This window comes from Castor canadensis, chromosome 1 (genome assembly GCF_047511655.1).
Source record: "Castor canadensis chromosome 1, mCasCan1.hap1v2, whole genome shotgun sequence".
In the NCBI taxonomy this organism is placed as follows: domain Eukaryota; kingdom Metazoa; phylum Chordata; class Mammalia; order Rodentia; family Castoridae; genus Castor; species Castor canadensis.
Genome location: NC_133386.1, coordinates 83,854,298 through 83,868,885, shown reverse-complemented (window position 1 = coordinate 83,868,885; position 14,588 = coordinate 83,854,298).

Here is a 14,588-nt window from a genome sequence, read left to right as displayed (position 1 = left end):
ACACATAACGCAAAACACAATATTGTACACATCACACACCAGCCCACACAAAAACCCTTACACAAAAACATTCATATACATACACCCTTGGACACAAGCACTCACACACCAACATACACACTTACACAGTAAGTCACAAACACTCACACTCAAAAATAGGCTCACACACCTACACACACACAGAAATACACACTCAACACTATACGCACATACAATCACACATATGTACCTACTCTCGCTCTCACTCACATATTCATACGTACTCAAAAATGGACTCGCACCTATACACACACAAAATTACACACTCACAAGCATATACACATGAAAACACAAACACACATACACAGATGCCAACACACAGTCACACACACCCTTACACACTTATAACCACACAAGTCACACACTCACCCTCACACACACTTACACACATGAACATACACATGCAGACATTCACACTCTCTCACACACACACTCACCCACAAACTCACCCACAATATTGAATCGATACTCAAACCCGAGGCAACACACTGACACACATCACAAACGCACACCCGTTCCCATCTCACACACACACACGTACACACCCATACACACACACACTGACTCATTCACAAACACTCACAGCCATACACACTCAGATATGTACACGTACACACACCCAAACGTCCACAATCACAAACATAGATGCACACGCTCATTCAGGCACATATTTACAAATTCACACTCAAATGTAATCAGACACGTACAAACACAGAAACACACACAGATATAAACAAACACTAACACACATGCGAACACACACAGGAGACAACACACACACCCCTACCCTCACATTCACACACTCACAGAAAAACACAATCACACTTAAAAAACACACGTGCATACGCAGACATGTGAATACACCCAAGCCAACACAGTAACATACAAATGCACTCATTCACTGACTCTCATACTCACCCACATATCTCCCACTGCATGCACTCACACACATACACACACACGCACACACTCACACCAATGCACACAATAACCAACCTCACACAATCATTCACACTCCCGCACCCAAGCACCAATGCACACTCAATCCCAAACTCACTGACACACTCACTTGCAAACGCCTGCACATTCTCACACACCTCCCCACACCAAAACACAATGTCACACACTAACTCATTCACACTAACTCTCGCACCCATGAACAAAGAAATTCATGTTCAAATACACATGTACACACAGATGCAGTCACACATTCACTCACATCCACCCACCAACACCCCAAAACTCACACTCACCCACACATGACTCCCTTGCAATCACATGCACACCTACAGAGAAAAAATTCCAGACGCTCACACACTCACATTTACACTCCCGCACAGTCACTTACACACACATTCAAAACTCACACGCTCATACACCTACACGTTTACACATTTACTCTGTCTCGCACTCACACACAAACACCCTCCAAAGCATTTGAATCCATACTCAGACACACATGCCAACCCACTAAGACACATCACACAAATACACACACTCACCCCTCACATACACATTCAAACACACACAGACACACAAGCCAACTCACAAAAACAAAATTCTCACATTGACTCTGTCACTCACACTCACACACTCAACACCACATGCAATCACACACACACAGAAACACAAACACACACGGGAATACGCTCTCTCGCATTCACTGAAACACACATTTATACACCCTCTTACACACCCACACACACAGAAATACGGACTCACAAACATGTGCCCATACAATCACACATATGCACCCCGTCATTCACTCACACATTCATACTCACTCACACTCAAAAACAGACTCACACACCCACACACACACACAGAAATACATACTCACAAATATACGCACATACAGTCACACCTATGTCCCCACTCTTACTCCGACTCACACACTCATACCCCCTTACTCAAAAATAGACTCACACCTCTACACACACAAAAATACACACTCACAAACAGGTACATACAATATCACATATGTACCCCCTTTCCGTCACTCAAACATTTATACTCACTCACACTCAAAAAGAGATTCAAACACCTACCCACACACAAATACCCACTCACAAGCATATACACCTACAAACACAAATGCCCACATGCACAGATGACAACACACACTCATGCACACCCATACAAACCCATGAACACCAACACTCACACACCCACCCTCACACCAAACGCATTCACATGCTTTCACACTCACACACACACACCCTTGAATTCATACTCTGACCCATAAGCCAACCCACTAAGACCCATCAGTCACACACACCCACACATAACTCACACACATTGAAATACGTACTGAAACACAGAAGCCAACTCCCACGAATAAAACTCTCACGCAGACTGTCACTGACACACACTCACCGACACATGCTATCAAACGTACACACACAAACACAGACACACTCTCTCACATTCCCTCAAACTCAGATACAAACACCCACACTTACACACTCACACACGCAGAAATATGCACTCACAAGTATACACACATACAATCACACATAGGTACCCACTCTCACTCTCACTCACACAGTCATACGCACTTACTTAAAAATTGACTCACACCTATACACACACAAAAAGGCACACTCACAAGCATATACACGTAAAAACACAAGCACACATGCCAACACACAGTCACACATTACACACGTACAGAAATACACACTCACATATATACGCACATACAATCACACATTATGCACACCTGTCACTCACTCACACCTTCGTACTCACTCACACTCAAAAGTAGACTCACACACCTACACACACACAGAAATACACACTCACAAATATACACACATACAATCACACAATTTACCCACTCTAACTCTGACTCACACAGTCATACTCACTCACTCAAAGATAGACTCACACCTATACACACACAAGAATATACACTCCCAGGCATATACACATGAAAACACAAACACACATGCACCGATGCCAACAGTCACACACACTTTACACACTTATAAACACAGAAGTCACACACTCACCTCACAAACATATGTACATGCCATATCACATATGTACCCCCTTTCAGTCACTCACACATTTATACTCACTCACACTCAAAAATAATCTCAAACACCTACACACACAAATACGCACTCACAAGCCTATGCACATACAAACATAATCACACACATACACAGATGCCAACACACCTGCACACACCCATACACACACTCAAAAGCACACACACATTCACCCTCACACACATATGAACCTACACGTACACACAAATGCACGAGTACAAACACAAACACAACACACAGACACATAACGCAAGACACAGTATTGTACACATCACACACCAGCACACACAAAAACCCTTACACAAAAACATTCATATACATACACCCTTGGACACAAGCACTCACACACCAACATACACACTTACACAGTAAGTCACAAACACACACTCAAAAATAGGCTCACACACCTACACACACACAGAAATACACACTCAACACTATACGCACATACAATCACACATATGTACCTACTCTCGCTCTCACTCACATATTCATACGTACTCAAAAATGGACTCGCACCTATACACACACAAAATTACACACTCACAAGCATATACACATGAAAACACAAACACACATACACAGATGCCAACCCACAGTCACACACACCCTTACACACTTATAACCACACAAGTCACACACTCACCCTCACACACACTTACACACATATGAACATACACATGCAGACATTCACACTCTCTCACACACACACTCAAGCACAAACTCACCCACAATATTGAATCGATACTCAAACCCGAGGCAACACACTGACACACATCACAAACGCACACCCGTTCCCATCTCACACACACACACGTACACACCCATACACACACACACTGACTCATTCACAAACACTCACTGCCATACACACTCAGATATGTACACGTACACACACCCAAACGTCCACAATCACAAACATAGATGCACACGCTCATTCATGCACATATTTACAAATTCACACTCAAATGTAATCAGACACGTACAAACACAGAAACACACACAGATATAAACAAACACTAACACACATGTGAACACACACAGGAGACAACACACACACCCCTACCCTCACATTCACACACTCACAGAAAAACACAATCACACTTAAAAAACACACGTGCATACGCAGACATGTGAATACACCCAAGCCAACACAGTAACATACAAATGCACTCATTCACTGACTCTCATACTCACCCACATATCTCCCACTGCATGCACTCACACACATACACACACACACGCACACACTCACACCAACGCACACAAGAACCAACCTCACACAATCATTCACACTCCCGCACCCAAGCACCAACGCCCACTCAATCCCAAACTCACTGACACACTCACTTGCAAACGCCTGCACATTCTCACACACCTCCCCACACCAAAACACAATGTCACACACTAACTCATTCACACTAACTCTCGCACCCATGAACAAAGAAATTCATGTTCAAATACACATGTACACACAGATGCAGTCACACATTCACTCACATACACCCACCAACACCCCAAAACTCACACTCACACTCACCCACACATGACTCCCTTGCAATCACATGCACACCTACAGAGAAAAAAATTACAGACGCTCGCACACTCACATTTACACTCCCGCACAGTCACTTACACACACATTCAAAACTCACACGCTCATACACCTACACGTTTACACATTTACTCTGTCTCGCACTCACACACAAACACCCTCCAAAGCATTTGAATCCATACTCAGACACACATGCCAACCCACTAAGACACATCACACAAATACACACACTCACCCCTCACATACACATTCAAACACACACAGACACACAAGCCAACTCACAAAAACAAAATTCTCACATTGACTCTGTCACTCACACTCACACACTCAACACCACATGCAATCACACACACACAGAAACACAAACACACACGGGAATACGCTCTCTCGCATTCACTGAAACACACATTTATACACCCTCTTACACACCCACACACACAGAAATACAGACTCACAAACATGTGCCCATACAATCACACATATGCACCCCGTCATTCACTCACACATTCATACTCACTCACACTCAAAAACAGACTCACACACCCACACCCACACACAGAAATACATACTCACAAATATACGCACATACAGTCACACCTATGTCCCCACTCTTACTCCGACTCACACACTCATACCCCCTTACTCAAAAATAGACTCACACCTCTACACACACAAAAATACACACTCACAAACAGGTACATACAATATCACATATGTACCCCCTTTCCGTCACTCAAACATTTATACTCACTCACACTCAAAAAGAGATTCAAACACCTACCCACACACAAATACCCACTCACAAGCATATACACCTACAAACACAAATGCCCACATGCACAGATGACAACACACACTCATGCACACCCATACAAACCCATGAACACCAACACTCACACACCCACCCTCACACCAAACGCATTCACATGCTTTCACACTCACACACACAAACACACACACACCCTTGAATTCATACTCTGACCCATAAGCCAACCCACTAAGACCCATCAGTCACACACACCCACACATAACTCACACACATTGAAATACGTACTGAAACACAGAAGCCAACTCCCACGAATAAAACTCTCACGCAGACTGTCACTGACACACACTCACCGACACATGCTATCAAACGTACACACACAAACACAGACACACTCTCTCACATTCCCTCAAACTCAGATACAAACACCCACACTTACACACTCACACACGCAGAAATATGCACTCACAAGTATACACACATACAATCACACATAGGTACCCACTCTCACTCTCACTCACACAGTCATACGCACTTACTTAAAAATTGACTCACACCTATACACACACAAAAAGGCACACTCACAAGCATATACACGTCAAAACACAAGCACACATGCCAACACACAGTCACACATTACACACGTACAGAAATACACACTCACATATATACGCACATACAATCACACATTATGCACACCTGTCACTCACTCACACCTTCGTACTCACTCGCACTCAAAAGTAGACTCACACACCTACACACACACAGAAATACACACTCACAAATATACACACATACAATCACACAATTTACCCACTCTAACTCTGACTCACACAGTCATACTCACTCACTCAAAGATAGACTCACACCTATACACACACAAGAATATACACTCCCAGGCATATACACATGAAAACACAAACACACATGCACCGATGCCAACAGTCACACACACTTTACACACTTATAAACACAGAAGTCACACACTCACCTCACAAACATATGTACATGCCATATCACATATGTACCCCCTTTCAGTCACTCACACATTTATACTCACTCACACTCAAAAATAATCTCAAACACCTACACACACAAATACGCACTCACAAGCCTATGCACATACAAACATAATCACACACATACACAGATTCCAACACACCTGCACACACCCATACACACACTCAAAAGCACACACACATTCACCCTCACACACATATGAACCTACACGTACACACAAATGCACGAGTACAAACACAAACAGAACACACAGACACATAACGCAAAACACAGTATTGTACACATCACACACCAGCACACACAAAAACCCTTACACAAAAACAGTCATATACATACACCCTTGGACACAAGCACTCACACACCAACATACACACTTACACAGTAAGTCACAAACACACACTCAAAAATAGGCTCACACACCTACACACACACAGAAATACACACTCAACACTATACGCACATACAATCACACATATGTACCTACTCTCGCTCTCACTCACATATTCATACGTACTCAAAAATGGACTCGCACCTATACACACACAAAATTACACACTCACAAGCATATACACATGAAAACACAAACACACATACACAGATGCCAACACACAGTCACACACACCCTTACACACTTATAACCACACAAGTCACACACTCACCCTCACACACACTTACACACATATGAACATACACATGCAGACATTCACACTCTCTCACACACACACTCACCCACAAACTCACCCACAATATTGAATCGATACTCAAACCCGAGGCAACACACTGACACACATCACAAACGCACACCCGTTCCCATCTCACACACACACACGTACACACCCATACACACACACACTGACTCATTCACAAACACTCACTGCCATACACACTCAGATATGTACACGTACACACACCCAAACGTCCACAATCACAAACATAGATGCACACGCTCATTCATGCACATATTTACAAATTCACACTCAAATGTAATCAGACACGTACAAACACAGAAACACACACAGATATAAACAAACACTAACACACATGTGAACACACACAGGAGACAACACACACACCCCTACCCTCACATTCACACACTCACAGAAAAACACAATCACACTTAAAAAACACACGTGCATACGCAGACATGTGAATACACCCAAGCCAACACAGTAACATACAAATGCACTCATTCACTGACTCTCATACTCACCCACATATCTCCCACTGCATGCACTCACACACATACACACACACACGCACACACTCACACCAACGCACACAAGAACCAACCTCACACAATCATTCACACTCCCGCACCCAAGCACCAACGCCCACTCAATCCCAAACTCACTGACACACTCACTTGCAAACGCCTGCACATTCTCACACACCTCCCCACACCAAAACACAATGTCACACACTAACTCATTCACACTAACTCTCGCACCCATGAACAAAGAAATTCATGTTCAAATACACATGTACACACAGATGCAGTCACACATTCACTCACATACACCCACCAACACCCCAAAACTCACACTCACACTCACCCACACATGACTCCCTTGCAATCACATGCACACCTACAGAGAAAAAAATTCCAGACGCTCGCACACTCACATTTACACTCCCGCACAGTCACTTACACACACATTCAAAACTCACACGCTCATACACCTACACGTTTACACATTTACTCTGTCTCGCACTCACACACAAACACCCTCCAAAGCATTTGAATCCATACTCAGACACACATGCCAACCCACTAAGACACATCACACAAATACACACACTCACCCCTCACATACACATTCAAACACACACAGACACACAAGCCAACTCACAAAAACAAAATTCTCACATTGACTCTGTCACTCACACTCACACACTCAACACCACATGCAATCACACACACACAGAAACACAAACACACACGGGAATACGCTCTCTCGCATTCACTGAAACACACATTTATACACCCTCTTACACACCCACACACACAGAAATACAGACTCACAAACATGTGCCCATACAATCACACATATGCACCCCGTCATTCACTCACACATTCATACTCACTCACACTCAAAAACAGACTCACACACCCACACCCACACACAGAAATACATACTCACAAATATACGCACATACAGTCACACCTATGTCCCCACTCTTACTCCGACTCACACACTCATACCCCCTTACTCAAAAATAGACTCACACCTCTACACACACAAAAATACACATTCACAAACAGGTACATACAATATCACATATGTACCCCCTTTCCGTCACTCAAACATTTATACTCACTCACACTCAAAAAGAGATTCAAACACCTACACACACACAAATACCCACTCACAAGCATATACACCTACAAACACAAATGCCCACATGCACAGATGACAACACACACTCATGCACACCCATACAAGCCCATGAACACCAACACTCACACACACACCCTCACACCAAACGCATTCACATGCTTTCACACTCACACACACAAACACACACACACCCTTGAATTCATACTCTGACCCATAAGCCAACCCACTAAGACCCATCAGTCACACACACCCACACATAACTCACACACATTGAAATACGTACTGAAACACAGAAGCCAACTCCCACGAATAAAACTCTCACGCAGACTGTCACTGACACACACTCACCGACACATGCTATCAAACGTACACACACAAACACAGACACACTCTCTCACATTCCCTCAAACTCAGATACAAACACCCACACTTACACACTCACACACGCAGAAATATGCACTCACAAGTATACACACATACAATCACACATAGGTACCCACTCTCACTCTCACTCACACAGTCATACGCACTTACTTAAAAATTGACTCACACCTATACACACACAAAAAGGCACACTCACAAGCATATACACGTCAAAACACAAGCACACATGCCAACACACAGTCACACATTACACACGTACAGAAATACACACTCACATATATACGCACATACAATCACACATTATGCACACCTGTCACTCACTCACACCTTCGTACTCACTCGCACTCAAAAGTAGACTCACACACCTACACACACACAGAAATACACACTCACAAATATACACACATACAATCACACAATTTACCCACTCTAACTCTGACTCACACAGTCATACTCACTCACTCAAAGATAGACTCACACCTATACACACACAAGAATATACACTCCCAGGCATATACACATGAAAACACAAACACACATGCACCGATGCCAACAGTCACACACACTTTACACACTTATAAACACAGAAGTCACACACTCACCTCACAAACATATGTACATGCCATATCACATATGTACCCCCTTTCAGTCACTCACACATTTATACTCACTCACACTCAAAAATAATCTCAAACACCTACACACACAAATACGCACTCACAAGCCTATGCACATACAAACATAATCACACACATACACAGATGCCAACACACCTGCACACACCCATACACACACTCAAAAGCACACACACATTCACCCTCACACACATATGAACCTACACGTACACACAAATGCACGAGTACAAACACAAACACAACACACAGACACATAACGCAAAACACACTATTGTACACATCACACACCAGCACACACAAAAACCCTTACACAAAAACATTCATATACATACACCCTTGGACACAAGCACTCACACACCAACATACACACTTACACAGTAAGTCACAAACACTCACACTCAAAAATAGGCTCACACACCTACACACACACAGAAATACACACTCAACACTATACGCACATACAATCACACATATGTACCTACTCTCGCTCTCACTCACATATTCATACGTACTCAAAAATGGACTCGCACCTATACACACACAAAATTACACACTCACAAGCATATACACATGAAAACACAAACACACATACACAGATGCCAACACACAGTCACACACACCCTTACACACTTATAACCACACAAGTCACACACTCACCCTCACACACACTTACACACATATGAACATACACATGCAGACATTCACACTCTCTCACACACACACTCACCCACAAACTCACCCACAATATTGAATCGATACTCAAACCCGAGGCAACACACTGACACACATCACAAACGCACACCCGTTCCCATCTCACACACACACACGTACACACCCATACACACACACACTGACTCATTCACAAACACTCACTGCCATACACACTCAGATATGTACACGTACACACACCCAAACGTCCACAATCACAAACATAGATGCACACGCTCATTCATGCACATATTTACAAATTCACACTCAAATGTAATCAGACACGTACAAACACAGAAACACACACAGATATAAACAAACACTAACACACATGTGAACACACACAGGAGACAACACACACACCCCTACCCTCACATTCACACACTCACAGAAAAACACAATCACACTTAAAAAACACACGTGCATACGCAGACGTGAATACACCCAAGCCAACACAGTAACATACAAATGCACTCATTCACTGACTCTCATACTCACCCACATATCTCCCACTGCATGCACTCAAACACATACACACACACACGCACACACTCACACCAACGCACACAAGAACCAACCTCACACAATCATTCACACTCCCGCACCCAAGCACCAACGCCCACTCAATCCCAAACTCACTGACACACTCACTTGCAAACGCCTGCACATTCTCACACACCTCCCCACACCAAAACACAATGTCACACACTAACTCATTCACACTAACTCTCGCACCCCTGAACAAAGAAATTCATGTTCAAATACACATGTACACACAGATGCAGTCACACATTCACTCACATACACCCACCAACACCCCAAAACTCACACTCACACTCACCCACACATGACTCCCTTGCAATCACATGCACACCTACAGAGAAAAAAATTCCAGACGCTCGCACACTCACATTTACACTCCCGCACAGTCACTTACACACACATTCAAAACTCACACGCTCATACACCTACACGTTTACACATTTACTCTGTCTCGCACTCACACACAAACACCCTCCAAAGCATTTGAATCCATACTCAGACACACATGCCAACCCACTAAGACACATCACACAAATACACACACTCACCCCTCACATACACATTCAAACACACACAGACACACAAGCCAACTCACAAAAACAAAATTCTCACATTGACTCTGTCACTCACACTCACACACTCAACACCACATGCAATCACACACACACAGAAACACAAACACACACGGGAATACGCTCTCTCGCATTCACTGAAACACACATTTATACACCCTCTTACACACCCACACACACAGAAATACAGACTCACAAACATGTGCCCATACAATCACACATATGCACCCCGTCATTCACTCACACATTCATACTCACTCACACTCAAAAACAGACTCACACACCCACACACACACACACAGAAATACATACTCACAAATATACGCACATACAGTCACACCTATGTCCCCACTCTTACTCCGACTCACACACTCATACCCCCTTACTCAAAAATAGACTCACACGTCTACACACACAAAAATACACACTCACAAACAGGTACATACAATATCACATATGTACCCCCTTTCCGTCACTCAAACATTTATACTCACTCACACTCAAAAAGAGATTCAAACACCTACACACACACAAATACCCACTCACAAGCATATACACCTACAAACACAAATGCCCACATGCACAGATGACAACACACACTCATGCACACCCATACAAACCCATGAACACCAACACTCACACACCCACCCTCACACCAAACGCATTCACATGCTTTCACACTCACACACACAAACACACACACACCCTTGAATTCATACTCTTACCCATAAGCCAACCCACTAAGACCCATCAGTCACACACACCCACACATAACTCACACACATTGAAATACGTACTGAAACACAGAAGCCAACTCCCACGAATAAAACTCTCACGCAGACTGTCACTGACACACACTCACCGACACATGCTATCAAACGTACACACACAAACACACACACTCTCTCACATTCCCTCAAACTCAGATACAAACACCCACACTTACACACTCACACACGCGGAAATATGCACTCACAAGTATACACACATACAATCACACATAGGTACCCACTCTCACTCTCACTCACACAGTCATACGCACTTACTTAAAAATAGACTCACACCTATACACACACAAAAAGGCACACTCACAAGCATATACACGTAAAAACACAAGCACACATGCCAACACACAGTCACACATTACACACGTACAGAAATACACACTCACATATATACGCACATACAATCACACATTATGCACACCTGTCACTCACTCACACCTTCGTACTCACTCACACTCAAAAGTAGACTCACACACCTACACACACACAGAAATACACACTCACAAATATACACACATACAATCACACAATTTACCCACTCTAACTCTGACTCACACAGTCATACTCACTCACTCAAAGATAGACTCACACCTATACACACACAAGAATATACACTCCCAGGCATATACACATGAAAACACAAACACACATGCACCGATGCCAACAGTCACACACACTTTACACACTTATAAACACAGAAGTCACACACTCACCTCACAAACATATGTACATGCCTTATCACATATGTACCCCCTTTCAGTCACTCACACATTTATACTCACTCACACTCAAAAATAATCTCAAACACCTACACACACAAATACGCACTCACAAGCCTATGCACATACAAACATAATCACACACATACACAGATGCCAACACACCTGCACACACCCATACACACACTCAAAAGCACACACACATTCACCCTCACACACATATGAACCTACACGTACACACAAATGCACGAGTACAAACACAAACACAACACACAGACACATAACGCAAAACACAGTATTGTACACATCACACACCAGCACACACAAAAACCCTTACACAAAAACATTCATATACATACACCCTTGGACACAAGCACTCACACACCAACATACACACTTACACAGTAAGTCACAAACACTCACACTCAAAAATAGGCTCACACACCTACACACACACAGAAATACACACTCAACACTATACGCACATACAATCACACATATGTACCTACTCTCGCTCTCACTCACATATTCATACGTACTCAAAAATGGACTCGCACCTATACACACACAAAATTACACACTCACAAGCATATACACATGAAAACACAAACACACATACACAGATGCCAACACACAGTCACACACACCCTTACACACTTATAACCACACAAGTCACACACTCACCCTCACACACACTTACACACATGAACATACACATGCAGACATTCACACTCTCTCACACACACACTCACCCACAAACTCACCCACAATATTGAATCGATACTCAAACCCGAGGCAACACACTGACACACATCACAAACGCACACCCGTTCCCATCTCACACACACACACGTACACACCCATACACACACACACTGACTCATTCACAAACACTCACAGCCATACACACTCAGATATGTACACATACACACACCCAAACGTCCACAATCACAAACATAGATGCACACGCTCATTCAGGCACATATTTACAAATTCACACTCAAATGTAATCAGACACGTACAAACACAGAAACACACACAGATATAAACAAACACTAACACACATGCGAACACACACAGGAGACAACACACACACCCCTACCCTCACATTCACACACTCACAGAAAAACACAATCACACTTAAAAAACACACGTGCATACGCAGACATGTGAATACACCCAAGCCAACACAGTAACATACAAATGCACTCATTCACTGACTCTCATACTCACCCACATATCTCCCACTGCATGCACTCACACACATACACACACACGCACACACTCACACCAATGCACACAATAACCAACCTCACACAATCATTCACACTCCCGCACCCAAGTACCAATGCACACTCAATCCCAAACTCACTGACACACTCACTTGCAAACGCCTGCACATTCTCACACACCTCCCCACACCAAAACACAATGTCACACACTAACTCATTCACACTAACTCTCGCA